General features: G+C 45.0%; 1 long non-coding RNA gene across 13 annotated transcripts in view; it reads right to left on the minus strand.

Moving 5' to 3' along the window:
- Positions 1 to 26,220, minus strand: part of LOC105078618 (lanC-like protein 2) — a 104,431-nt gene that overhangs the window by 34,321 nt on the left and 43,890 nt on the right. For 9 of the 13 annotated variants that reach the window (XR_012509697.1, XR_012509691.1, XR_012509689.1 and 6 more), the window contains 4 exons: positions 22,544 to 22,653; positions 17,491 to 17,625; positions 16,481 to 16,618; positions 14,990 to 15,136 (listed from right to left, as the gene is read on the minus strand). This is a non-coding gene — a long non-coding RNA (lanC-like protein 2). Of the gene's footprint in view, positions 1 to 3,695; positions 5,951 to 14,989; positions 15,137 to 16,480; positions 16,619 to 17,490; positions 17,626 to 22,543; positions 22,654 to 24,301; positions 24,495 to 26,220 lie in introns of those variants that run through there. The other 4 variants (XR_012509704.1, XR_012509699.1, XR_012509710.1 and 1 more) reach the window with 3 other exon arrangements.

Below are 26,220 nucleotides of genomic sequence, written 5' to 3' on the forward strand. Positions count from 1 at the left end.
ATAGCATATTAGACAAAGCATAAGGAAAAATCAGTGAATTTAAAGGCAGGGCAGTGAACTACATTCAATCAGTGGTGCAAAAATAAATGTAATAGTAAACATTGCTAGAGGGACATACGAGACATTATCAAGTGGAACAATGTGTAGATTATACAGGTTCTAGAAGAAGAAAAGAGGGAGAAGAGGGCAGAAAGAGTTGTTTGTTTGTTTGTTTTTAATGGTTGAAAACATTTCTAACATGAAGGAAAAAAGAAATACCAGATCCAGGAAGCCCAGGTAGTTTGAAATAAGATGAATCTAAAGAGACCCACACCAAAGCAAATTAAAATTAAATTATCAAAAGTTAAAGCAAGGGGAAAACTGTAAAAGCAAGAAGAGAAAAGTGACTTGTTATGTACAAGGAAACCCCATAAGACAATCAGCAGAGTATTTAGCAGAAACTTTGAGGGTTTGAAGAAAAGAAAAAGAAAGCCCTCCCAACCAAGAATGCTCTACCCAGCAAAGTAGTCCTTCAGATCTGCAGGCAAGGGAAGAGTTTTGGAGACAAGCAAAGGCTGAAAAGAGGTCGTCAACACTAGAGCAACCTTACAAAAATTCTTAGAGAAAAATGTTCATGCCAAAACATTGCTAATTAGTATCAGGAAAACGTGTGAAAGTATACATCTCAATGGCAAAGGAAAATGTATGGCTAAGTTCGGAATACGCTAATGTTGTACTAGTGATGGGTAAATCACTTATAAATCTAGCATGGGGGCTGTAGACAGAAGTGGTAAGATTAACTATAAGTGCATAAAGTAGCAAGGATAAAAAGGTGACAATTGTGATATCAGAAACATAAAATATGAGAGAGACAGTGAGAATGAAGAGCTCTAGTATGCATTCAAATCTAAGAAGTTATCATCTTAAAATAGACTGACATAAGTGTAAGGTATTTCACACCAGCCAGACAGCAACCAAAAAGCAAAAAACTTATAATCAATACGCAGAAGATAAAGACAAAAGAATCAAACATACCACTACAGAAAAATCTTCAAATCCCCAAAGGAGAGGAAAAGAAGTTAGCAACAAATGCAGTGCGGAAGAGCCGGGAAACAATGAACAAGAGAGCAACACGAGTTTGCAGTTATCCATGGTTACCTTAAACTTGCATGGGCTAAATTCTCATCAAAAGATACTGAGTGGTACACAGACACAGAAAACAACCTAGGGCTACCAAAGTGGAAAGGGGAGGGGGGAAGGGATAAATTAGGTGTTTGGGATTAACAAATACACACTACTATACATAAAATAGATTAAAAACAAAAAAACAACCAAGGACCTACTGTATAGCACAGTAAATTATATTCAATATCTTACAATAACCCATATCTCATAATGGAAGAGATTCTTAAGATATATATATATTAGAATATAATATAATATACATTATATTATATATAATATATATAATCTGAATAACTTTGCTGTACACTTCAAACTAACACAACATTGAAAATCAACTATACTTCAGTTAGAAAAAGAAGCTCTGAAAAGAAAAGATACTGAATAGCCAAATAAATAGAAGACCTGGCTATATCCTGCCAATACAAGTTTCACTTCAGTTCTTAGGTGCACACAAATTAAAAGTCAAGTGATGGAAAAAGATATTTCATGCAAATGGAAAACAAAAGAAAGCAGGGAAAGTTATATTGATATCAGACAAAAGAATGCTTTGAGCCTAAAACTGTAATGAAAGACAAAGAAGGTCAGCCTATAACGAAAAAGGGTCACCCCAAGAACAGGATATAACATTTGTAAATACTTATGTACCCAACATAGGGGCACATGAATATTAAGCAAATATTAACAGACCTGTAATGAGACATAGGCATAAATGCAGTAACAGTAGGCAACTTTAAAATCTCACCTTCAAGAATAGATTATCCAGATTAAAAAAGGCAATGAAGAAACAATGCTCTTGAACCACACGTGAGACCATACGGACTCACCAGACCCTCACAGAGCATTCCACCTGAGAACAGGAGGATGCACGTTCTTCTCAAGCACATGTGGAACATTCTCCAAGGTGAATTAATTGTATGTTAGGTTACAAAACAAGTCTCAATAAATATAAGAAGACTGAAATCACATTAAGCATTTTCTTTCTGATCACAGATACAAAACTAGAAAACAATTACAAAAATAAAACTAGAAAAGTTACAAATATTTGAGATTAAAACACATGCTACTAAACGGTCAGTGGGTCAAAGAAGACAGAAAAGAGAGATCAAAAAAATCTAGAGACAAATAAAAATGGAAATTCAGAACTCCAAAATATGGGACTCAGCAAAAGCAGTTCCTAGAGGAAACTTCGTAACAATAAATACCTACTTCAAGAAACAGAAAAGATCTCCAATAAACAAAGAAATTTTACAAAGAATTAGTATTTCCCTGGAACATCCAGGAGGAAGGCAGCCCTGCCAATACCTTGATTTTAGCTCAGTGAGACCCATTTTGGACTTCTGACTTTCGGAATAAATTTGCACGGCCTCAGCTTTGTGGTAATTTGCTATAGCAGCCACAGCCAGCCAGTACACCGGCGCATGCTTTCACCTGCCTTGCGGCCTCCTGCAAACACAGAATGAAATAAGGAAGAAACCTAAAACAACAACAACAACAACAAAAAACCCAAAGTAATTTTACACATCAAGGCCTAGAAAGAGAAAAGAAAACTAAGCCCAAAGGTAATAGGAGATAGGAAGTAACAAAGAGTTGAGAGGACAGAAATGAAATAGAAACTAAAAAGACAACAGAAAAGATCAGAACGGAAATAGACAAACCTTCAGGTAGACTCACCAAGAGAGGACTCAAAATAAATAAAATTAGACACAAAAGAAGAGATGCTATAGCTTGTACTACAAATATACAGAAGATCACGAGAGCCCACTATGAACAATTTTCACCAACAGAGTGGATAACCCAGGAAAAAACTGGTGAGTCCTTTGACTCTTAGATCAACCAAGGTTGAATCAATAAAAAAAAAAAAAAAACCCCAGAAAATCCAAAAGACACCAAAATGAGTGAGAAGATTGGTGATCAAAAACATCAAAACAAAAGAAAATTTTAGGACCAGATGGCCTTACTAATGGATTCTACCCAACAGTTTAAAAAGAGTGAATACCAGTCTTTTATGAACTCTTCCAATACTAGAAGATGGAATTTTTTTTTTGTTCTTTGGTTTTTGTTTTACCAATTTTGTAAGGCCAGCATTATCCTGATTCCAAAACCACAAAGGACACTACTAGAGGAGAAAAAAAAAAGTACAAGCCAATACACTGGTGAATATGGATGCATGAATTCTCAGCAAACTAAATTCACCAAACTGTTACACAGACCAAACACCATCAAATGGGATTTCTTCCAGTGATGGTGATTCCATATGATCATCTCAATAGATGTAGAAAGAAAAAAAAAATCCATTTATGGTAAACACTCTTAAAAAATGGGTAAAAAGGAAATATCTCTCAACATAACCAAGGCACATTTGATCAACTCAAAGGTAACTTTATACTCCACAGCTAAAAGCTAAAAGTGTTTTCTTCTAAAATCAGAAACAGGACAAAAAAGCCCACTCTCACCACTTACGCTCCACACGGCACTGGAAATTTTAGCCAGAGTAATTAGACAAGGTAAACAAAATATATACAAATTAGAAAGAGAGAAAGAAAACTGTCTTTATTTTCAGAAGACATGATATTATTTATAGAAAACCCTGAAGGCCCGATCAATAAGTTGTGAAAATGAATAAACCATTTCAGGAAAGTTGTGGAATACAAAATTAATATACAAAGTCAACTTAGTTTCTATATGATAACAACAAACCTTCAGAACTAAAAATAAAGAAAATCATACTTTTACAATTTCATTAAAAAGTATAAAATACCCAAGAATAAATTTAACCAACTATGTGAAAGATCTGAACACTGCAATGTTATTAAACATCCATGAAAGAAACTGAAGACACAAACAAATGAGATCTTTTGTGCTCATGGAATGGCTCCCCCCTGGATGCCAGAGTCCCTGATAGGCACATCTATCTAATTTTCTGGTGGAATTCCAGTGAATGCAACATTCAACCTCCTGGTCTCTCCAGAGTGTCATAGTTTACACTAGGTGGGAGCTGAACCCACATCACAATCACCCACAGCCACTCCAGAAGGGGACAGACGATGCTGGCTGGGAGCAGCCCTCTGTTACCCTGAACCCATTTCAGGTTACCTAGAGGGAGAGGACAATCCCAGTGTGCAAGAGCACTCACTTAGAGAATGTCCTCAATCTGTCCCTAAAGAAGCCCGTGGCAACTATTGTTAACACTGGGACCAGCAAACACAGGTCCAGACCCAGCTGCTGTCCCACATCTCCTCCGCTGGCCGAAGTCCCAGGCTTGGTTTGCTCACTGAGAGTTTACAAAATATTAGAGGACACAAACAAATGATTTTTGAAGATTTTTTCAGTGAGCTGATCAGCGACCTATCAGAGACCTGAGGTGGAGACGTCCATGCCTCTTGACCACCCCCGATATGTGCAAGTCCTCCAGTGTCTCTTCAAGGGTCCTAGAACGTGAAATTCAGCTTTGCCATCTTAACTGACTTAATCACAGGGTTTACTTCTGTATTGCCTATGGCCGTACAGGGCTTGGGAGGCTGGTTTATCATTTATTTTGTACCTTCTGTCACTTCCTGCACTGTGGAGGTCTTGATAACTTTATACTTCTGGCTATGCCAAACAGGAATGCAGCTATGAAGGCATACATGTAACCGAAGATCACTGTCAAATACACCACTGATTCTTGGCTTTGTTTTACTGACCACATCATTCTTCGCGGGAGTCCTTTATCTCTGCTCCACCAGCACCTTTATTTACACAATACGGAGGATCCCAGCCTACATGGCAATGACAGTTCCTTCTATTGTTGCAAATTCCTTTAAAACTGCATTTCTCAGGGTTACAATCATATGTTATTGCAACTGTCGATTGAAATAAATGCACTGCCTAAAAGTAGAGAGTTGTTTTATTTGGTGGGAAGACTCGAGCAGGAATGACAGCCTCTCAGATCGCTCTGAGGGACTGCTCCTAAGAGGTAGGGGAGGAGCTAGGATATACAGGAGTTTTACAACAAAGAGCAGGTAGTCGGAACATTAAAAGATTACTTATTATCGGAAGAAAACAAGGCTTCTCATGTTAAAGAATTTAGCACTTTTCTATGTATGGGAGGAAGCAGACATTTGGGCTCATTGGCTTCATTCCTTTAACAAGCACCTAGCTATTTAGGGCCAGTGTCCTTTCTTGTTCTGAGTTCCCTCAGAGGGCACCACTGTGAGTGGCTGCAGAGGTTGGGCTGCAGGCTTGCCCTCGCTGTGGGGTGGCAGCAGCCACTGATGACTTCATGGCTTCAGCATTCTTTGTTTGCTGATGTGGTTTGCGATATTTTTCCTTCACAATGGCAAACACACCATTGCCCCCAGATGCAGCCGCCCCCCCCACCTGTTGCTCCGAGTCTGATCAGGACCCTAGATCAACCCCCCTACCCCCCTGGTTTCAGGAAGTGCAGGGACAGGGGAAGTTGTGGGACAAGCCGGGGTTTGGGGGGAACAGTGACCAAACCCAGAGTTGAGCTCCCACAAGGAATGGAGAGGTATGGGGTTAAAGAGGCAGCATCGGCCAAGTCCAAGGAGGGCCACTGCATGGATCCAGGTCCACAGAAACAAGCACAGAAAACTCTTAATGAAACAGTCAGGGGAACTTAGGCAGACTGAACACCCAGGCATCGATTTCACCATGGGTTTTAAAAGGAGCACACTTACCTGGTCCCGGGACACAGGCCGTTGCGGCTGCAGTGACAGGACGTCTCCGATTTGACTGAGAACCCTCCACAGGAGGACACACATGGGGTTCATTTTCCTAATAAAAGCTTTAAAAATTATGTAAGAGTGATTAAAAGAAGGACCTTAATGAAGAAAGTGAAAGGAAATACACTTACTGATCAAACTCGGGGTGGTTTGCCCTATCACTCGGGTTATATATCGTTTGCTGGTGACGTGTAGGTCAAGAAGCTGAACAGGGTGCTGGGGTCCCAGATCCTGGGGGCTGGCAGTTGGGGGCCAGAGGGCGGCTGCAAACCCCCTTCTGGAGGGTTACCCATCCCTCAGACTGGAAGTCCATGGGCCTCTGCAGGAGTGCCCAGCCCTCCTCCAGCTCCCCCTGGGGGCATCTTCAGCCCCAAGACATCACTTCATCAGCCTTCCAGGAAGTCTGAACCAGAGGCAGAGCAGAGTACTGTGGTTAAGGCCCTGTGTGCAGGGCCAGACCATCAGGCTCTTACCTCCTTTTCACTGTGTGCCTTTGGGCAAACCTTGACCTCTCTGTGCCTCAAAGTCCTCATCTGTAAAATGGGTGTCATGATGCACCCAGGACCCTCCTCACAGCAGGTCACTTGAGGTGTAAGTGGGACTGTGGCCTGGCACACAGCATCTGGCCTGTGGTCACTTGAGACCAATTCCATGGCCTCTGACACATGAACTGGGGGTCTGGCCACCAGGACTCAGCCTGGGGCAGCTCAGTGAAGTGCACTGAGTGCCTGCTGTATGCACATGGAGGCTAAGGGAGACCCCAGCCTGGGGTTCCCCAGACCTGTGTCCTGTGGGAAGAGACCCACAGCACGGACCTGGTGGGGACAATGTTACCAGCCCCCCTGCCCCCGCCACACTGATGTAGGAAAAATGGACGTGCAGCGTAAGGCAGCGTCCCAGGTCTCGGTTGAGCCCCTGGGACGTGCCCTGCCAAGTGTTGGTCCTTGGCTTCCTACAGTAAAGAATTCAAGAGTGAGCCACAGTTGAGTAAAGGTAGATTCATTTAGAGAGATAACTTAGAGAGATACATAGTGCAGAGAGCTTAGGCTGTTTCAGAAGGCAAGACGTTGGTGTCGCAGTATCACGTTCACATACACACCGTACGCGGAGAGAGCTGACGGCTACTCTAAAGCCTCACTAAGTTACACAGTCTTACATAGCAAAGAAGAATGATAAGGGGAATGCTTAACAGGCAGCGTCTGGCTCAAGGTCAGAAGACCCTTTCTCTTTTGGTAAATCATGTTCGTGTTGGCACCAGCGAGCCTTACAGTTTATCAGGGCGGAATGTATGAGAAACAGCTGCTTCACAACGTTCTTCTCGGACTCAGGTGGCTGTGCCCGTCTTAGGTTCCCCCTTTGGGGATCTTACCCGTCATTGGCTAACCAGCCTTCTCACCTCTGAGTCTGCAGCTTTTTAGAACTTGTTTACCATTTCGGCCCAAGGCTCCTTCCTTTGTTCTCACAGTCAGGGGGCTACACAAGAGAAAGGCCACGAGGTGTGGGAGTTGGGTGCTGAGGTTAGAGTAAAAGTAGGCACACACTCCACAGGCAGACTGCAGGCCGTTTCCGAAGAGGAGGGAACAAAAAGGGTAGCCACAAAGTGAGGTGCTGCCACTTTTTATGGTCTTGTGGTGGGAGGACCAGTCTAACTAGCCTGAGGAAGGGGCTGGGGTTCCCAGGAAGTGGGCCACTGCCCACTGTGGACCTCCTATGGTCAGCCTTGGAGCTGTCGTGACACCTGTGGGCATGTTACTCACCATAATGTATTACAAAGGGCGTATAATGAAGCTCAGGGTCTACTAGAAGTCAAATCTCCCATCGTCTTGAGCCTCAAGGCCTACTGGGGGTTGAATCTTCCACTGTCCTAGTGTTAACTGCTGTCATTCCTCAATGGCTGTGCCCTGCCCCCTTCCCTCCTGTCTCATTCCCCCCTCAGAGATTTTACTCCCATAATCTTATGGGGTTGCAGAGGGGCGAAGGTCTGTCTTCCGAAACTACTTCCAGGCTGAGTAGGGGCGTTGACCCTGCCTATCAGGGAGTAAAAATCTCTGAATGCCTAATCTAGGGGCCCAGGGGCAGGGCAGCCTTTCCTTTTTTGCCTCTGAGGGCAGTCATGGGTGGAATCCTGCCATAGCCATCATCTGATGCGGGGCTTCTGGAACCCACTGTTTCCAGTGACTTCTGATGTATCTTCTTAAAGATGGAGCACCTTGTAACAGCAGCTTAACAGTCTATAATGACAAAGACTTATAAGGGATGGTTAAACATCTGTAACTGACAAAGAGAGACGTGTTTACAGTTAGTAGCACTATGACTGACCAAATTTAACTCAACATACCAAATACTCCTAGTTAATTTAATATCTACGATGCCTCAGGTTTCCTTGAAAACTTCTCAGAGTTAGCAGGAGCTACAAAGAACTTTTAGAATTTGTTAAATACTTAAAATCCTGATTATGCATGAAACTCTTTTTTAGTATTTCTTCTTAACAAAACTGTTTTACTGAGAATATACATCTTTTCCACTGCATACTAAGTACTTCTTATTTTAGGAGCTTTGATTGGATACATTTAAGCAATGTGAGCTGTTGTAATCACCACTACAGGATGCTATTTGTCTTTTTTACACAAGTACCTGAGGTCTTGTGTTGTCGAGCAGGACTAGCTCTCTCCTGGTTCCTCTTGGGGCCTGTAAGTTACAGGCTTTATTCTGGACAGATGGCCCCAACTAGCAATTCCTCGTAGCTTAACAAGAGCTGATACGTTCCCTTCCATTGTGGCTGCAGCTGGTCTTCAGGGACCCCTCCTTCCAAGGGTTTAGTAAGACAAAGTCCCCCGACTAGAGGGGGACTTCAACCTTTTCCTCGGCAGGACAGGGCAATGCTTTGCTTCCACGTTCGTGGAGGGCTCTTTGAACTTGGCTCAAGCTAACAATGTGGGAGACTAATCTATGGGCCTCCTCATCAAACAGGAAAGCTGAAGTTCAGATAGCCCTTCCATACATCATTTCAAATCGGCTAAGTTTTAAAATTCCCTTAGGGGCCGTCCTTATTCTTAGAAGGGCTATAGGCAGGAGGGGGACGCAGGTTTCTGAGGTTTCCTGGCACAGCTTAGCAGATGTTCTCTTTAGAACATGATTGGCTTTTTCTACCTTGCCTGAGGATTAGGGACTCCAGGAAGAGTGGAGGCCACAGTTAATACCCAGAGCAGAGGAAACCTGTTGAGTCACCTTGGCAGTGGAGGAGGGTCCATTATGACTCTGTAAGATTTTGGTAGCCCGAACCTCAGATTTTTTCTTTGAGCATAAATTTTGACACTTGTATTGCTTTTTCTGTTCTGGTGGGGAAAGCTTCTACCCATCCTGTCAAGGTGTCTATGGATCCCAACAGGTTATTTCCATCCCTTACAAAGGGGCATCTGGGTAAACTCCATTGGCCAGTCTTCCCCTGGATAAGTGCCTCGATGCCTTTTGGGCAGAAGTCTGGGAGGGCACAGCTCCAGACTCAAAAGCTGTGTCTGGTTTACTAGAGCGTAACCAGCTCTCCTTGTCCCATTCTGTGTGAAGCCACTTCCATCAGTAACCCACTCTGCAGCGGGCTGCACAGGGGCTCCTCCCTGAGATCTGGGCGGTTAGAGTGCACTTGCTCCATGGTCTCCACACAGGAGGCAATAAGGGATTCTTGGGATGCGGGATCTGGCATTAGAGTGGCCAGAAGTGAAACCTGACAAACTGTAAGAGTGCTGTCTGGGGAACCAAGTACTCGCCCACCTGTCGGCCAGTGGTGTCCTTCTGTCTCTAAGACTCCCTATACCTGGTTGGGGGTTAGAACTTCCAGTGGCTGTCCCAGGGTGCTATTGGCCACATCTACTAACACAGCAGTGGCAGCTACTGTACTAAGACATCCTGGCCATCCAGTTGCCACCTGATCAAGGGACCTGCTGGTGAGTTTTGGGGCTTTCCTTATCATTTGGGTCGCCCTTCCCCCATCACTGTCTCCCACATCACCCATCACAGCAGAGATGGAGCCTCAGGGTAGTCAGATCTCTGGAACTGGGTGGGAGCACAGCCTTCCTCGCTGGAGGGAACCTTCACTCAGAACGGGCCTCCCCACGGGACGGGACTCCCTTACTCGGCCCAGACCTACCCTTGTGCAAAGGATCCTGGCCTGGCCCTGTTCTGAACCCCTGGGTTTCCTGTGGGGCCAGCAGGGGCCAGAGTGGCCCAGCTCCAGGCTGGGAAGAGCCCTTCCCCCCTCCCCCAGTGCCTGGGGAAGTAACACCACTGTAACTCGAGAGCCAACTTGGGAGAACAATTTCTTAGAACCTGGCCTGCCTCCCCTCCCCCGGCCCAACTGATGGTCCGCCCCAGTCGTCAGGAACCTGTTTACATAGAGATGGACCACCCCCAGAGTTCTGAACCGTCAGTTGTGGCCCAGAGAACCCTGGCCTCAGAGGCAGAGCTGTGGGCCCTGGCAGCCATGGGGGGCCTGCTCCCTGCCCCCAGGCCCACATCCCCACTGATGCTGGTGTGGCTGTGGTGCGCTCTGCTACTGGTTTGGGAAAGCCTGACTCTGGTGTTTCCCTGGTGTCTGTGCTGGGGCTGGTGTTTCTACTACGGAGAAGGTATATGTCCCAAAGTGGGGAGATAACAGGCGAGGCGTGCTCTTCCCACGACGAAGACTCTACAACAAACCAAGAGTGCTGGACCCATGACCCAGGCCCATGGAGCCGGCAGGCTGCCCAGCGGGGAGGCCAGCCCTCCCTTCTTACAGACTTCGTGCTTCTCGTCTACGAACACAACCTGAGGAAGTCATCATTTCAGGGCATTGCAGACTTTATGGAAAAGGCTCAGAAGAATCCACCTCCTGAAATCTCCCAAGTGACTGGTGAGAAAACAAGCGTCCAAGCACCTAAGAGGACTTGGAAGCAGCTTCAGCAGAGACGGAGGAATGACCTGAAGGAAAACGCTCTTTCTCCACAAACGCAGGCGGTGCTGGACCAAGGTATCACCACATGGAAGCAGCGAGTCGAAGAGGAGGAGGGGAAAGAAAGGCTGGTGGGTGCGAACGCGCGGAGAGAGCGGGCCACGGAGGACAAGGCCACCAAGCTAAAGTCCCTGACTGAGCGCCTGCTGAGGGCCACCCCCCGGCCCAGGATCCTGGGACACAGCAGGGCGGACGGCAGTGCCAGAGGCCAGCAGGGCGCAGGGACGGCACACAGCCCCCCATCTGTCCCTTGGCCAGAAGGGGACCTCAGGTTGTCCGGGGTGACATCAGACTGTCCCATCCAGATCCTGAGCTGGAGCCTCAAGGAAGAGCCAGAGAAGTGGGGGAAGAAAAGTGGATGAGTGCACAGCTGGCAGGACAAACAGCCAGTCTACAGGAGGGGGAAGCAGGTCTGCGGCAAGAGAGCGCCCAGCTCGACAGTGAGATTCAGCAGCTGCGCCAGAGCCTCCAGATGCTGCCCGCAGTCCACGTGCATCACCTGACTCAGCTTCAGGACACATGGTGCCAGGACAAAACGTGCTGCTCAGAAGTGGAGAGGAAGCTGGCCGCCGCGAGCAGACAGGTGACCTCCATGCAGCTACTCCGCAGTGTCTACAAGCAGATGGCCGAGGCCCTGGGCCAGCACTGGGAGGAAACCCACCCCCCTACCATCGGAAGAGCCTCTTCATGGAGAAGAGAGCCCGGAAGAGCTGGATGGCAGCCGTTGGGACGGACAGAAAGCTCAAGGAGCTCAGAGAAGACAGCCAGCACCACAGGCAGGCGCTGCGGGTCCAGGGCAACCCCTGGCCCTTCCTGTGGGGCCCTGGTGCTCCGGCTGCCCTGGCCGCCACCACCAGGGGGCCAGAGGTGGGGGCTCCAGGAACCAGGCCTCCAGCAAGGACGACGGTCTACCCGTGAGGGCTCAGGGCTCCAGGGTCACCCTCAATTTTCTGTGGAAGAACAAGAGCCTCTAATTGGAAATCTTCTCCCACAAGTCCTTCTGATGCAGAGTCCCTGGGATGCAGCCTGCACGTGCACTGTGGACCAGAGGTGGACAACAGTCTTCTGCTTCGATTCCAGGGCACTTGCGGTGTAAGAAGACGCTGAGACTCAGGACACAACGTGAGACATGAAGCTGCTGTGTCTGCAAGGGGCTCGGGGAAGACGGCGCAGCAGGAGGCCAAGGCAGGAGGGCGTCGTTCTGGGCCCCCTGGGAGACTCTGACCCACTTTTTGCAGGTGGGGCCTAGACATCTGTATTTTCCCAAGTTCCCATGTGGGTTCTGTGTCCAGCAGGGATGGGGATACTGCCCAGGGCGTTGGTGTGGTTGTCCACTGATTCAGCGTTGGGGCCCTGTCTTTCCATGGCCCGTGTTCCAGACATTACAGTTTTTTCATTAAAAGGATTTACTTCTAGAACATCTTTGGGTACACAGCCTAATTGACTTAACGGTACTGAGAGTTCGCCTCTATACCCAGTCCTTACACACTCAAAACTTTCAACACTGGGAGAGGTGGCACATTCGTGACATCAGTGACTTACACATCACCACCACCCTGAGTTCACAGTCATACCCGGCAGGGCTCACTCTTGCTGCAGTGACTTCTGTGCATTTGGACAGAGGCACAGCAACCCGTGCGGGTGGAGAGAGGTTCTGCCGTTAGAGTAGCTGCCAGGTGTCCTCCCACAAGGCATGTCCACCGGGAAGAGCCTTCTGTGCTGCTGCCTGTCCCCTCATCACACGGGCTCACAGAATTGTTAACTATGGGGCGTTTAGTATCAGGCCACAACCTGCGGGCTCACGGAGAAGGTTCCAAGGGCAGCACTGCGCATCTCCCTTTGCGAGGGTGCTTTGACAGTGCGGCCCTTTGCGCCCCAGCAGCGCCCTGTGGGCTCACGGAGAAGGAGGCTGCTCTGGCTGCTTGCTCCAGCCCTCCTCCTTGTGCTCGCCACAGTGCAGCTCTCCATGGTGGACCCAGGCTCTTTTGTGCACACTCCCATCCCTTCCAAGGCTGCTTCTGTGCAGTCAACCCCAGGTCTCTCCCCGGATCTGTCCTCTGAAGCCCAAGCTCCAGCACCCCGTCCCAGCCCACTCTGCGGGCTTACGTCTCGGGTTAGGGATCACAGGGACCTTCTGTGACGACTTCTCTCTGTCCTGCCTGCCAAGCGGCTGCTGCTTTCTCCTCGGAGCCTCCAAGGCTCCCTCTGTCCCCGATGACCTCCCCACTGCGGCGGGGCTTCCCAGGGGGAGGGCGATTTTCCTCCTTGGCCGCTCCCGCTCCTTTCCCCTTCCCCGGGGAGGAGGTCCTGTCCCAGTTTCTTTTTTCTTTTTTTAACTCCTACCCAGTTTTGGGAAGATTTTCCTTGTAGTCCCTCTTGTACCATACTTCCTGTCAGAGTTCAGCAGGCATTCTCTGAGAACTGTTACACATGCAGATGTGCTTCTGATATATTTGTGGGAGACAGTGAGCCCCATGTCCTTCTATTCCACCATCTGGAAGCCCCTCCCTGACACCAATTTCTAAATTGAATTCTTATTAAATACTGTTTCCATGTTCTCCACTTTATAAGTAGATGAGCTGAAATTTTTATGACTTGTGATTCTCACAAGGAACCCTCTAATACCTAACAAAATGAACCTAAACATCGGAATCTAAAGGTCATTTTTTATGGGTGTGATTCTCATTATGTTTTCCCTAAGGGTATTCTCTCTTTTAAAAATACCAAAAAATGGACAATCTGCCAACTAACCAGAATAACACTACCATTTTTAAATGATACAATTCTGGATATTTTGGAAATGTCTGCACTATAAACAAAATTTACATCTTGGAATATACACGTTTTACTTTCTACAGCAATAAACAAAGACAGCTAATCAGCAGAAAAGGGAGTTTGGTCCTGTGCAGACATGAATCTCCTTTAGCAAGTAGCAGGATGGTGCAGAAGGTAAAAATAAAAAAGGAATTTATGGTAAAAATTTTTAAAAGGAATATATGGCCTTTTAGTTAAAAAGATCTAAATTCTAATCAATGCTCCCTGACTTACTATTTCTGTAATTCTGAACAAGTTTTTTGAACAAATTTATTTAACCACTCTGTTATGGGTGTGGTAGAATAACTTAGCTAGGAGCCAGACCTTGCTGTATCGTGCCTCATTTGTGCTTTTTACCAGCTGAAGGACTGTGGCAACCCTGCCCGGAGCAAGCCTGCTGGCACCAGTTTTCCAACAGCAGTTGCTCAGTCTGTATCTGGGAGACTTTCTAGTAAAGCTCGCTCTCTCTCAAACTGCCTCATTGCCACTGTATTTCTCGTGGTGATCTGGGACCAGTGATCTTGATGATACCACTGCAGAAAGCTTACAACTCACTGAAAGCTCAGATGGTGGTTAAGTGTTCTCTAGTAATAACATATTTTAAAGCTCAGGTATGTACATGTTTTAAGACATAATGCAACTGCGCAAGAGACCACTGGATCATGTAAACATAACCTTTATATGCACTGGGAAACCAAAGCATTCCTGTGACCAGCTTCCCTGCAGTAGCTGCTTTACTGTGGTGATCTAGAACTGAACCCACGATGTCCCCAAGGTCTGCCTGTAGGCCATGCACAGAGCAGAGAAAGGGGCCACGGGACCCACAGACGGTAAGGCTGCAAGCAGGCTGCAGCAATGTTTGGGGAGAGGTCTCTGACTATGTGATGGAAGAGTCAGTACTTAACTCACTACAGAGACAAGATCTTAACTACAACAATAAACTGGTTAAACATTTTGAACACAACTGATAGCAAGTTGGAGGTATCTGAATAGGAAACAGTCTCTGCCCTGGTGTGGATTCTGGAAGCCATTTCAGCCCCATGAAGGTTCTCCCCTATTATCAGAGCAGGAGGGCATAGACAGAATAAGGTTGGGCAGCAGACACCTAATCGAGCACAAGCCTGCACACAGAATGTGCTCTCAGGAGGTCACTGCTTGGGGATGAAGAAGAGCTCAGGGAGCCAGGACTCAAAGTAGGATCCTCGTTTCATTTTGACCTGCTTGGTTTGTAGTAAACCTTCAGTTCCCATCTCCTGTCCCAGCGGGGATCTGTCATAATGTGGTCACTGCGCTAGCCACTCACCGGCATTAACATGCAGTACATTCCAGCCACGCCATGGGCCACGCCAGCATACTGCTTCCTGCGCCACTGATACAACAGGGGATGGCGCTCAGCCTTCTTTTCTTCCCTCGATGAAGTCTTGCCCGATTTAATAACAGCAGCGACTGCCTACGGAGATGAGACAGCACAAGTCCAAAAACTTAAATCTGTTTTAGTCTAATTAAAAATAACAATACATCTTTATACAGACAGGTGACTTAATGTAAAAATCTTTAGTTAGTAGCCAACACTTATCTTTATTTTATAAATTAATAAATATAGGCAGAGAGAAATCAGAAGACAATCTCAATAGAAAAAGATACTAAGTAGACCCAAGAACTCAAAAGGTCTTTGTATGAAGAGCTTACTAGAATCTAGAAAAGCTTCCTATTAAAACTATCCTAGACTTCTTAGTTGCTTTGTAGCTTCAATGTTTCCTGCAAAGGACTGGCAAATACAGTCTGCCCTCTGTATCCACTGCGGGTTCCACATCCACAGGTTCAATGAGCCTCAGATCAAAAGTATTGGGGGAAAAAAATCCAGAAATTTCCCAAAAGCAAAACTTGAATTTACTGCACACGTGCAACTATTTACCTAGCATTTATATTAAGTATTACATGCAATCTAGAGATGATTTAAAATACAGGGGAGGGTGTGTGCAGGTTATACGCAAATACTACACCACTTTACATAAGGGACCTTAACACCCCAGGATTCTGGTATAGGAGAGGATTCCTGGAACCAATCCCCAGCAGGTGCTGAGGGGTGACTGCACATCTTCCAAGGCTGGAGGAACTGGCTTTATTCATGAAAGGCTAAGAAATGAGGTGTATTGCAGGATTCTAGTTAGAACAAAAGAAGAACATCACATCTGTAATGATTATGTGGCAAAGACATTAACTGTTTCTTCATATCCTCTGCCCTGTCTATTCTTGCTAACAATGCTCTAACTTTTAGCTGGGCATCTGGCCTCAGAGATACAGACAGCCAGACACAGTCATCTGACTGAGGTCTGGAAGTGGAACATGAGCAGAAGGGAGGTGGGCAACTTCCAGTCGGCCTTAAAAAGGAAAGTGCTCACCCTTCAACCCCTCACCACCCTGGGGGCTGCAGGTGCTCAGCTGCCTTTGGTCATGCAGAGAAGGGCATGGCCCTAAAATAAGGTGGAGCGAGACAGAAGAATTGTATTTGCCTGGACTGCCCAGCTGAGCTGTTCAGAGACCCCGTGAAAGAGAAATAAACATTCTTTCTGAAGCTGCTGTTGTTTGGTTCTAGTAAAAACGGCTGAATTAATACAGACCTAATTAAAAAAAAAAAATCCCTGATAGGAGAAAAAGGGGCTGTTTATGAATCTGATGAGATGCCTTAGGAAATTACTCCCACCTAGAAGCAGAATCCAGCCACTCCTATAACTCTGTGCAAGCAGCCAGGGGGATGGGGCAGGACTCTGCAGGCGGCAGGATCCCACAGTACCTCTCTGACAGCTGACTCGCACAGGGCGTCGGGACCCATCTCCAAGTTCACGTAGAGTAAGGCGTACAGATAACCGGCCTGTCCATAGAGCAGCTCGCTGGGAAGGTCTGAATCCTGGCAGGCGATGGTTCTCTGGAGCTGCAAAAGTCGACCCAACAAGAAAAATTCTGTTTTCCCAGAGAATGTCTAAAATAACTGTTCCTGAAGCTACAAGTAACCCTATCACTTTGGAAGTTACCTATTATTTACTTTTAATTTAAATCTTATTTTAAAAATACAAAAAAAAACCCATGGAAAACAACAAAAACTTCCCCACTACAAAACCAAATTTCTCTCAAAATTAACAATAAAAAATTCTTTGTTTAAAAGTTCTACATTTATATCTAAAATGTGTAAGATATATACATCTGAACCATGTAAGGTGCTCCAAACTATATAAAACACTCAATTTTGAAATTTAGAAATACAAGGAAGTGCTTTAAAATCTTAAGGAAAATGTTACCAAAATGTAGCCAATGTTTGGAAATCACCTTGAATCATCTCATCGTTAACAAACATTAACTGATTGGCACCTGCCAAACATGCTTCCAGACCATGGCAGTGTGCCCTGATTTCTGCTGCTTCAAGAGAATACGAACCAACAGGGTGCAATAAAAGTTCACAATCTCTAATTGTTTCATAGACAATCACAGTGCATCAAAGGTGTACAAGCTAATTTTCACGCACTGAAGGCAACCAAAAACTGCTTAGGAGAAACCATGTTTAGTCCGCCCTCAGATCAAGGCAAACACATGCTAGGACAGAAAGGGAGCATGTGATCTAGATTAGTACACAAACTCCTCGCTTCTTGCAGAGACCTGTTTGCAAGAGTAGACGAATTAAAAACTAATTTTGTTTTTTAATCTCTTTCTACAGCAAGACGGAGAAACTGGAGAAAGTACTTTCAGCTTTAATAACTCACTTTGTGATGCACCCCTAGGACTCGCAATCACTTTTAAGTTATGATGTACCACAGCTCGGAAGGCAAAGGGCCCAGCATCTCCACAGAGGAAAGTGCGGCTCCAGCTGTGCAGATTCCGAAGTGTTCTCTTTCCGTGGTCCAGGGATCGCAGCAGACAGGTCTGGTCACAAGCGACCCGGTACAGCTGCAGGCACAAAAGGGCTATGCCTGGAGGATTCGCCCGCCCCAAAAGAAAAGCATTACTGCCTTTCCTTTTTACCTTCAGAACATTATTTTATGATTACATGAAAAGCCTACATAAAGCCTATGTTACAGAAGAGGCAACATCAAACAACTTACATGTTTCCTAACAATGAAAAAAAAAAAAAACTCAGGATAGAAAAAAGCTAAAATAAGTTTAAAGGTGTTACATTGCTCATTGTTCTCACACAGAGAGGCGGTGCCTCCAGACAAGGGAAGCACAGACCTACTACTCGTCTGTGTCCATAGCCTCCCAGGGCCACGTCGCCAAGGAAGGACCGCAGCTCCGTGCCGGCGAAAGGCGCGCATAGGCGCCCGGTCCCCGGGGCCCCTGCCGCGGGACCCAGGCCTCAACCCGGGAGGAGGATGGGGGGTTTGAAAAGGAGGGCGGGAGTCAGGACGGGGTGGGGATGTGGAGGCTGGAGTGGGTTGGCAGGTGAATGCCAGGGGGAGGGTGAGCTTGGGACTCTCAAATAATTGGGGGAGGGGGAAGGCACAGGAGGAGGCCACTGGAGGCTGTGGCAAGAGCCCACGGCTAGTGTCACAGCGTGATGGGGCACAGGATAGAGAGGGGCGCTGGCACTCTTTCAGGAAGCTTCTGATGAGACAGAGAACAGTGGGACACTAGGTTGAAAAGTATCAAGGTTTAGGAAAATTCATTTCTTACATATAGAAAAGAAACAAATAGAAAAGGTAAAGATTGCAGATGTCAAGTGACCCTGAATGCCAAGTACCCTCAGCCCAGGGTCCCCTCCTGGAGGTCGCACAGGCCACCTCAAATTCAAACAGTCCAGACAAAGCTGTCTTCCCAATCAGAAGGGAGCCCAGGGATCGTCTTGGTCTCTTTGCCTGCACCCCACCCCCCATATCAAATCAATGAGCTGTCCCGAACTTCTCCTAAATATCCCTCAGCGTCCATCTGTAACAGAGAACACATCCGGCTCCATACTGGATCTGTTCCTTTAGTTTTGACCATTGTGCCCTGTTTTCTACTCTTGCCAGCTCTGCACCTTTTATGAAACAATGTTGCCTTTAGCCTGAAATAGACAGGAGAGCCTATTCTGGGAGCTCTGACCTTGAAGGATGTTAGCACTTCTGCACTTAGATAGAAACACAAGTTGCAAGATAGAGAATAACCTTTGTTTTGTTGGAGGTTTGCAGGGACACCATGGCCTGACCTACATGGACAGCTGCAAGAACAAAGAATTCCTGCAGCAAGAAGTTTGCAGCAACAAACCACACTCCCTCCCCTGTTTTTTGTATTAAAGGAGCCTGTATTCTGACTGGAGGATGGTTCTCCAAGACATTAGTCCGCCGTCCTCTTGGTCTGCCCGCTTTCTGAATAAAGTCGCTTTTCCTTGCCCCAACACCTCCTCTCTAATTTATTGGCCTGTTGTGCAGCGAGCAGAACAAGTTGGAACTCAGTAACAATACTACCATTAACTGAGTAATAAGATGCACTAGCCTTTTACACTGTTTCGATAGTTCTGGGGAGAACAAAAAAGGAGAATTGAAATCAGAGGTTTCATAACCTCTTATGGTTATGGTTTCATAACCATAAGAGAAGAAGGAGATGCTTGTTTCATGAATTCCTGGGACATGCACTGTATTCTAGATGGATTAAAACTTTTCTAAATGAGTTAATTTATTTCAGTATGTGAAAAATATTCAAGGTCTGCAGATGAGAAAACACATTAACCTGTCAGCTCTTTTCAAGTTAATCTATAAATGCAACATAAAACCAATTAAAATTCCAATGAGAATTGTGGCCACCAGGCTTTACATTTCTCTCCCTCTCCACGCAAAAATGATGAATAGATTTTCATCTGCCTCATTCACTGCTTTGTGACTAGTGTCTAGAATAAGAAAACACACGCCAAAATAAGTATCTTTGTGCAGAAACAAGGGGATGCAGGAAGCAGGTCTATAGCCACTGGCTGCCATCTTCTGGTCCTGAATTACATACAGCAGCTAGGAACTGGGCCCCTGAGAGGTGGTGGGAACTAAAAGCACTCATACATGGGTGGAGAGGGACCAAAAGCAAGCTCAGTGAGTGGTACCTGGTCTCCAGCCCTGCCTCTCCTGGAAGGAGGCTAGGGATGCTGCCTGGAGCTCAGGCTACCTCCAAGATGCTCATCTTCCTGGCCAGGTCCTGGTGCAAGACCAGGACTAGGGCCCACCTGCAGTGACCAGAAAAGGGAACCCCGAACTGTCCATATTAAGACCTGGCCCTGGACCACGGGATAAGAAGCAGAAGGAGCAACAAACTGAAACACAGAAGGGGAAAGATAGAAAAAGACAGACTGACAGCAAAAGCACATAAACTCACCTGCAAGGTGAGCCAGCAAAATCTAAAAGCCGTGGAAAAAATCAAAGAAGAAGAAAGTGCAAACAAACAAAAACAATTAAGAGATGAATAACCTCCCTCCTAATTCATCTGGATGAATAAATCTTAAAAAAAAAAAAAAAAAAAAAACCAATGAACTCATCTACAAAACAGAAACAGGCTCACAGACACAGTAAACAATCTAATGGTTACCGGGGAGAGTGGGTGGCAAGGAATAAATCTGGGAGTTTGAGATTTGCAAATATTAACTACTATATATAAAAATAGATTAAAAAAAACAAATTTCTTCTGTATAGCACAGGGAACCATATTCAGTATCTTATAATAATCTTTAGTGAAAAAGAATATGAAAACAAATATATGTATATATATGCATGACTGGGACATGAGGCTGTACATCAGAAATTGACATTGTAACTGACTATACTTCAATTAAAAAAAAAAGATGTGGGAGGACTCTAGAAAGAAAAGTGCAACGCAACTGAATGATGTTTTTAAAGTGACCTGTATAAAGTTAAGCTTAAATTAAGGATAAGGCAGACAACAATATTCAAATATTGTGACATTTTTATGCAGGTTGGCAAAATGATTCCAGAAATAGTACTTAATAAAGGCCCAGAATAGTCCAAACAATTCTGAAAATGAAGAGCTGGAAAGACTGGAGGTTTTGGAAACCACTAGGATGCACCCCGAAGGAAGAGGAGTTAAGATGGTCCAGTCTATCTGAGAGCTCCGTGTGCAACAGAAGTGTTCCCAACTGATGGGTGAAAGATAATTTGTTGAGAAACCAGCACTAGGCAAACTGGAATTCTGGACAGAAAAAGAAAACTGTATTTGTACTACACAATATATTCAAATATGAATTCCACATAAATTAAAGACATGAATGTAGAAAATAAGCCTTTGAAGAGAAAATATGAAGAATAGTTCTGTCTCCTTAGAAAAAGAAGAATTTGCAAGAATTCGAAAAGCAAGAAATACGAAAGGGAAAAATGATCAACTGGTTCTATCAAAACTGAGAACTTCTCTACGTACACTTTTAAAACAAAGTTAAAACACAGGGTACCGCTGAAAGATAATACTTAACACACACAAAGGATTTGTTGCCAGTTCAATGTATTAAAAACCCGTACATAATGAGTGACAAAAAGACAACCTTATAGGAAAAGGACAGTGGATGTGGCAGACAATTGGCAAAAGAAATCCTGGGCAGCAAATAAACGTGGAGAAGGCACTCGATGTAATCAAGTTCATGAGTGATTAAGGGAGCACAGATGAATTTAACAATGCGATCGCATGCCCACCAGACTCGCAAAAAATTTAACCTTTTAATAAGTATTGTTGAAGAGGATTTGGAATGTACATACACAGCAGATAACAGATCAAATTAAATCTATGCACACAGATATGTATGTCTGTTTAAACTAGTAGGAGGCATAAATATTAACACTGGACTTTAGGATTACAGGAAAGTTTTTCGTCTTCTTGGCACCAGGCACATCAGAGATGGACAATTAGTATTTGTCGATGCAGAACTTTGGCTAATTAATGAGTAATTATGATTTTTTTGAACAACTCTTTCCAATGACTATATTGGCACCAATATACGATAATCCCAAGCAAATCATTTCCAAGTCTATTTCAGAATAGCTCTAAGATCTGCAGTAGAGAGACTGAACTCAAATACAGTGCTGAGAACTCGATGGCTGTTTCTACAATGACCTTTAGAGAGCAGACAGCAGGCATGGAGCGTTCTCTGTTTCAGTTCAACAACAGACTCTGGAAATCTGTTATCAAGTTACCGTGAATTCACTCAGTAGGACAAAGAGAAAAGATGTAATGCCGGATGTGTGACCGAAACATGATGTTGTACACCAGAAACTGACAAGACACTGTAAACCGACATAACACTGTAAACTGACTTTACTTCAATTTAAAAAAGAAAGAAAAAAAAAATGCCAGGAACTTCTCATAGCATACTGAAAATAAGAAAAGTGGGATATAGGATGGAATATAGGAACAAATAAAGTATTGGGACTCACATGGGTGGCTTGTGGAGGAGGAGCTGGAGAATTACTGTACCACCCAAAAGTCAGGTCCGGGTGGCCAGACAAATGAAAGCACCCAGCCCCTCCCGGCACCTCCACATTAGCGAGGGGACCTGACGCTCCACCCCATGGCAAAAAGCAGGAATAACCAGCCCCAGCCGCTTCCTGCTCACCTGAGCTACCCAAGGCAGGGAGCAGCTGGACACCTAAAACCCACCTGGTGCCTCTGAAAGGGGTCAGCCCTTGGCTGCTTCTTGCCAACACCTCCTCAACCCTTTGGCCAGAAACACCAAGTTCATTTCATTCGCATCTGGAGGCTCTTTTCCCCCTTCCGAGGAGTGCTCACCGGAAGGTAAATCTGGAGGACAATGACATCCACAGACTCTGGTGCACAGGATGCTGGGAGGGGATGCTGGGGACCGACAGTTACTCAATAAGCAGCAAAAATGATTAAATCTGGACTTTACCCCATGGGTGTCCTGATGACGGCGTGTCTGGAGGTCAGAGGGATGTCTCCATTCAAGCATTTTGAACGTGGTGGTCTTCCCAGCTCCGTTCACCCCAGGAGCCCAAAGAACTGAGAGGGGAAAACAAGGTAAACAATAATAAGCAAAATACATCACATGGAAGCAATCTAAATATTCATCAACAGATGACTGGATAAAGAAGTTGTGGTATATTTATACAATGGAATGCTACTCAGCCATAAAAAAGAACGAAATAATGCCATTTGCAGCAACATGGATGGACCTGGAGATAGTCATTCTAAGCGAAGTAAGTCAGAAAGAAAAATACCATATGATATCACTTATCTGTGGAATCTAAACAAACAAAAAAAGAGACAATTACGAACCCATCTACAGAACAGAAACAGACTCACAGACTTAGTAAACAAACTCATGGTTACCAGGGAAAGGGGGTGGGAAGTGATAAATTTGGGAGTTTGAGATTTACAAATGTTAGCCACTATATATAAAAATAGACTTTAAAAAAATTTTCTACTGTATAGCACAGGGAACTATGTTCAATACTTTGTAATAACCTTTAATGGAAAAAAAAAATAAGATTGTTTACTACGTCTGCGAACCTGTTTCTGCTTTGTAGATCTTACACAGTTATTCATTAATGGAGGGACAGGGACGTATCTGAGCCATCTCTGTCTCTTCTGCGGATTCTTCCATTCCAACTCAGTAATTAAACTGAGATGCTGGGAAAACGTCTAGCAAAGAGAACCCAGATGTAAATGACATCTTGGATCATTTCAGATACTGGAGCACCTCTCTTACGAAGGTTTCCAAGTTCTTCTCTTACCCTTGAGTCTAAAATTACCATGGAGAGGTAGCGGCAAAACTAAAGATTATTTTTTTAAAGCGAAGATTAAAAAAATATAGCTCAGTAGGATGCTGAAGTTTGTGTAGCTGGTCTTAAAGTTGGGTAGTAAACTATTAAAAAAAAAAATTTCAGCATCTTCTCCCATTTGACCACACACCTCAGTGCTGGATGTAAGGGGGTTCCTGGATTGACTCAGATCAATCTCTTGGCTTCTCTTCACCTAAGAATACTCAGCTCTGAAATGCCTGTTTGCCACTCACAGCAGAGTGATGATATAACCTACTTTGAATTTCTCAGAAGCTTGGAACAATACAACTGCAAGGTACTCTCTTATTTTTAAGTTAATTCAAGGTAATTATTTCCAGAACTATTTTCCTTCACGCATGAAGCACAAGTCAGAAACAATTCATACGGCTCCTGTCCATTCAGATTGAATATTTCTACTAGAATTAGTGTCGTATTCATGAAAAAAAGTTCTGAGTTATTATTATAGGGTGTGAGCGTTTTTACCTTTGCAGAACAGCATTTCACTGGGTGGGTTGAACTGGCCACTTAAAGAGTACTGATGCCCAAGCAAGAGTTAGATGTGGTTTCCTTCATTAGTTGCATTTATAAAATATTTGCACTCAATAGAAAAATCCCCTAGCCCAATAATTGAAACTCCTGAATCACTTACATTAAAAAAAAATTATGAAATGGAATGAACCCCATCAACCAGCAAAGTTTTCACTAGGAAAGAGCCGACTGACTCTCTACTCGGATTCTGCAGAAATTTCTGAAATGTGAAGGCTGCTCTTAGCTGATTTTAGGTATTCTGAGACTACACAAGCAGGTCAACAATTAAGAGGAAGAGGGGTTTGCAGCAGAAAAGTAACAAAGAGCAGCTTTTTTACCTCTCCTCTTCTTACACCCAAGCTTATGTCTTGCACAGCGGTGCTTCTCTTGAAAAAGCTTCTGTAACTTTTACTAAGGTTGTACAACATGAGAATGTCTCCATAGGTTCTTCCTTTCAACACCCTCATTTACTCCTTTCCAACATCTATGTCCTTAGAAAATGTGACTGTGCCCTGAATGGCAGAAGGACGCCTGGAGAAGTGAGAGTTAATTCACTCCTGGGAAATGGGGCTGGAAGAATCCAGAGAGGGGGCGGCTCAGAGGTCACCCAAACAGAAGATATGGTCTTCCGAGTCTGCAGTATCAGCTGGGGTGCATGCACCCCAGTTCTGCCATCCTGGTGACTGATAACCACAGAGTCAGTATTCATCCCTTAACGTGAAGGAAATGTGCGTGTGCCTGAAAGCGACGTGGATGGACACCAAACTAGAACGACTCTTCAATTTGATGAATAATAAAGTCATGCCAGACTTTCGTGTTGGAGGGACAAATAGTTTATTAGAATAAAAAGAGATCAACTCATGTAAGCACTTTTAGCAAACAGTAATGTTATAAAGTAGGTTACACACAAAAGGACCCAAACACTATATAGTCCTATAGCGTATGCTGGATTGTATAAAAGGATTGCACGGCAAGCCCTGTGCTCAATGCCTGGCCCAACAGACTTACATGTCTGTTGGACAAATACAAATTTAATTTTCAAGTCTAATTTATTTACTCTAAATCTGAGCTGCTCACTTTTCAATCTTCCTTGTGTTTTTCATTCCGGTGCATTTGAGCTTTCACATAAATCTCCATTTCTGCAAACTGTAATATGCCAATATTTTAATAACTAAATGAGTACAGATCACCGAGAGTGTTGTGCCAACATCAATTTCCTGGCTTTCTCAATGTCATATTGTCATGTAACGTATTATTACATTATCATGACATCATTGAGAGAAGCTGGGTGAAGGGGACATAAGAACTCTGTACTTATTTTGCTATTTCTTGTGAGTGAAACTATTTTAAAATAAAAAGGATTAAAAATAAAATAAAACATCCACTGCCAGAGCCAGGTGCCCCCAGATCTTTCCTTTGTACTATTCTTTTCCATACCTGAAATCACCACTGGACAAACAGATGATGTTTTCAACACAACAGAGGTGATGAGAAAATACAGGGAGACCCTCTGGCGTCTATGTAATACCATGTAATCTACATAGTTTCCAAAAGCATGAGACAGGAACCGACGGGGGCACAAATAAGAAAGGCAGTCCTCTGCGGAGCGGTCATTGACTAGAGCAGGTTGTGAGGGGGCTGCGGAGATGCTGAGAGTGCTCAGTCTGGAAGAAGGGAGCACAGGTGTGTTCAAGCTGTGGAAAATCATCAAGTTTTACTCATTTCTGCTTGACAGTTACCTTCCCCTTCCCCCGCTGAGAGTGCACTCCTTGACCCTTCAGCCTGGCCTGCCTTCCAGAGGTCTTTTCTCACTCTACCAGGAAACCATACTCCCTTATTCCTTCCTGTTTCCAGGACCCACCCCAAGGCACCCACAACAGCAGTTCTGACCCTCTCCTCGTTACACTCTCCTCGGAGACTTACAAATCCTCCCTGGGTCCCACCCCTAGAGCCTCTGAAATCAGGGTCCCGCACACTTCTTCACATCTCGAGTTACTCTGATGGGTGAAGGACAATGGGAGGGGTCACTTCTACTGGGCTTGCAATGATCCAACACGCAGTCCATTCACCTGCACTCAGAAATGTGCCCCTTAGTCATCTTCCAGTGGCAACCATAAAAAAATGTCACTGTTCTACAAAGGAAGCAACCTGACAGGTACTAGCTGTGGCTGAACCTTCCAGAGGGTCAGTACACCTAAGGTCAGAAGGCACATGCGGCCCTGGGCCATGGGACTGCCCAGACCCAGCCGGCATCTGG

This window comes from Camelus bactrianus, chromosome 1 (genome assembly GCF_048773025.1).
Source record: "Camelus bactrianus isolate YW-2024 breed Bactrian camel chromosome 1, ASM4877302v1, whole genome shotgun sequence".
NCBI classification, from domain to species: domain Eukaryota; kingdom Metazoa; phylum Chordata; class Mammalia; order Artiodactyla; family Camelidae; genus Camelus; species Camelus bactrianus.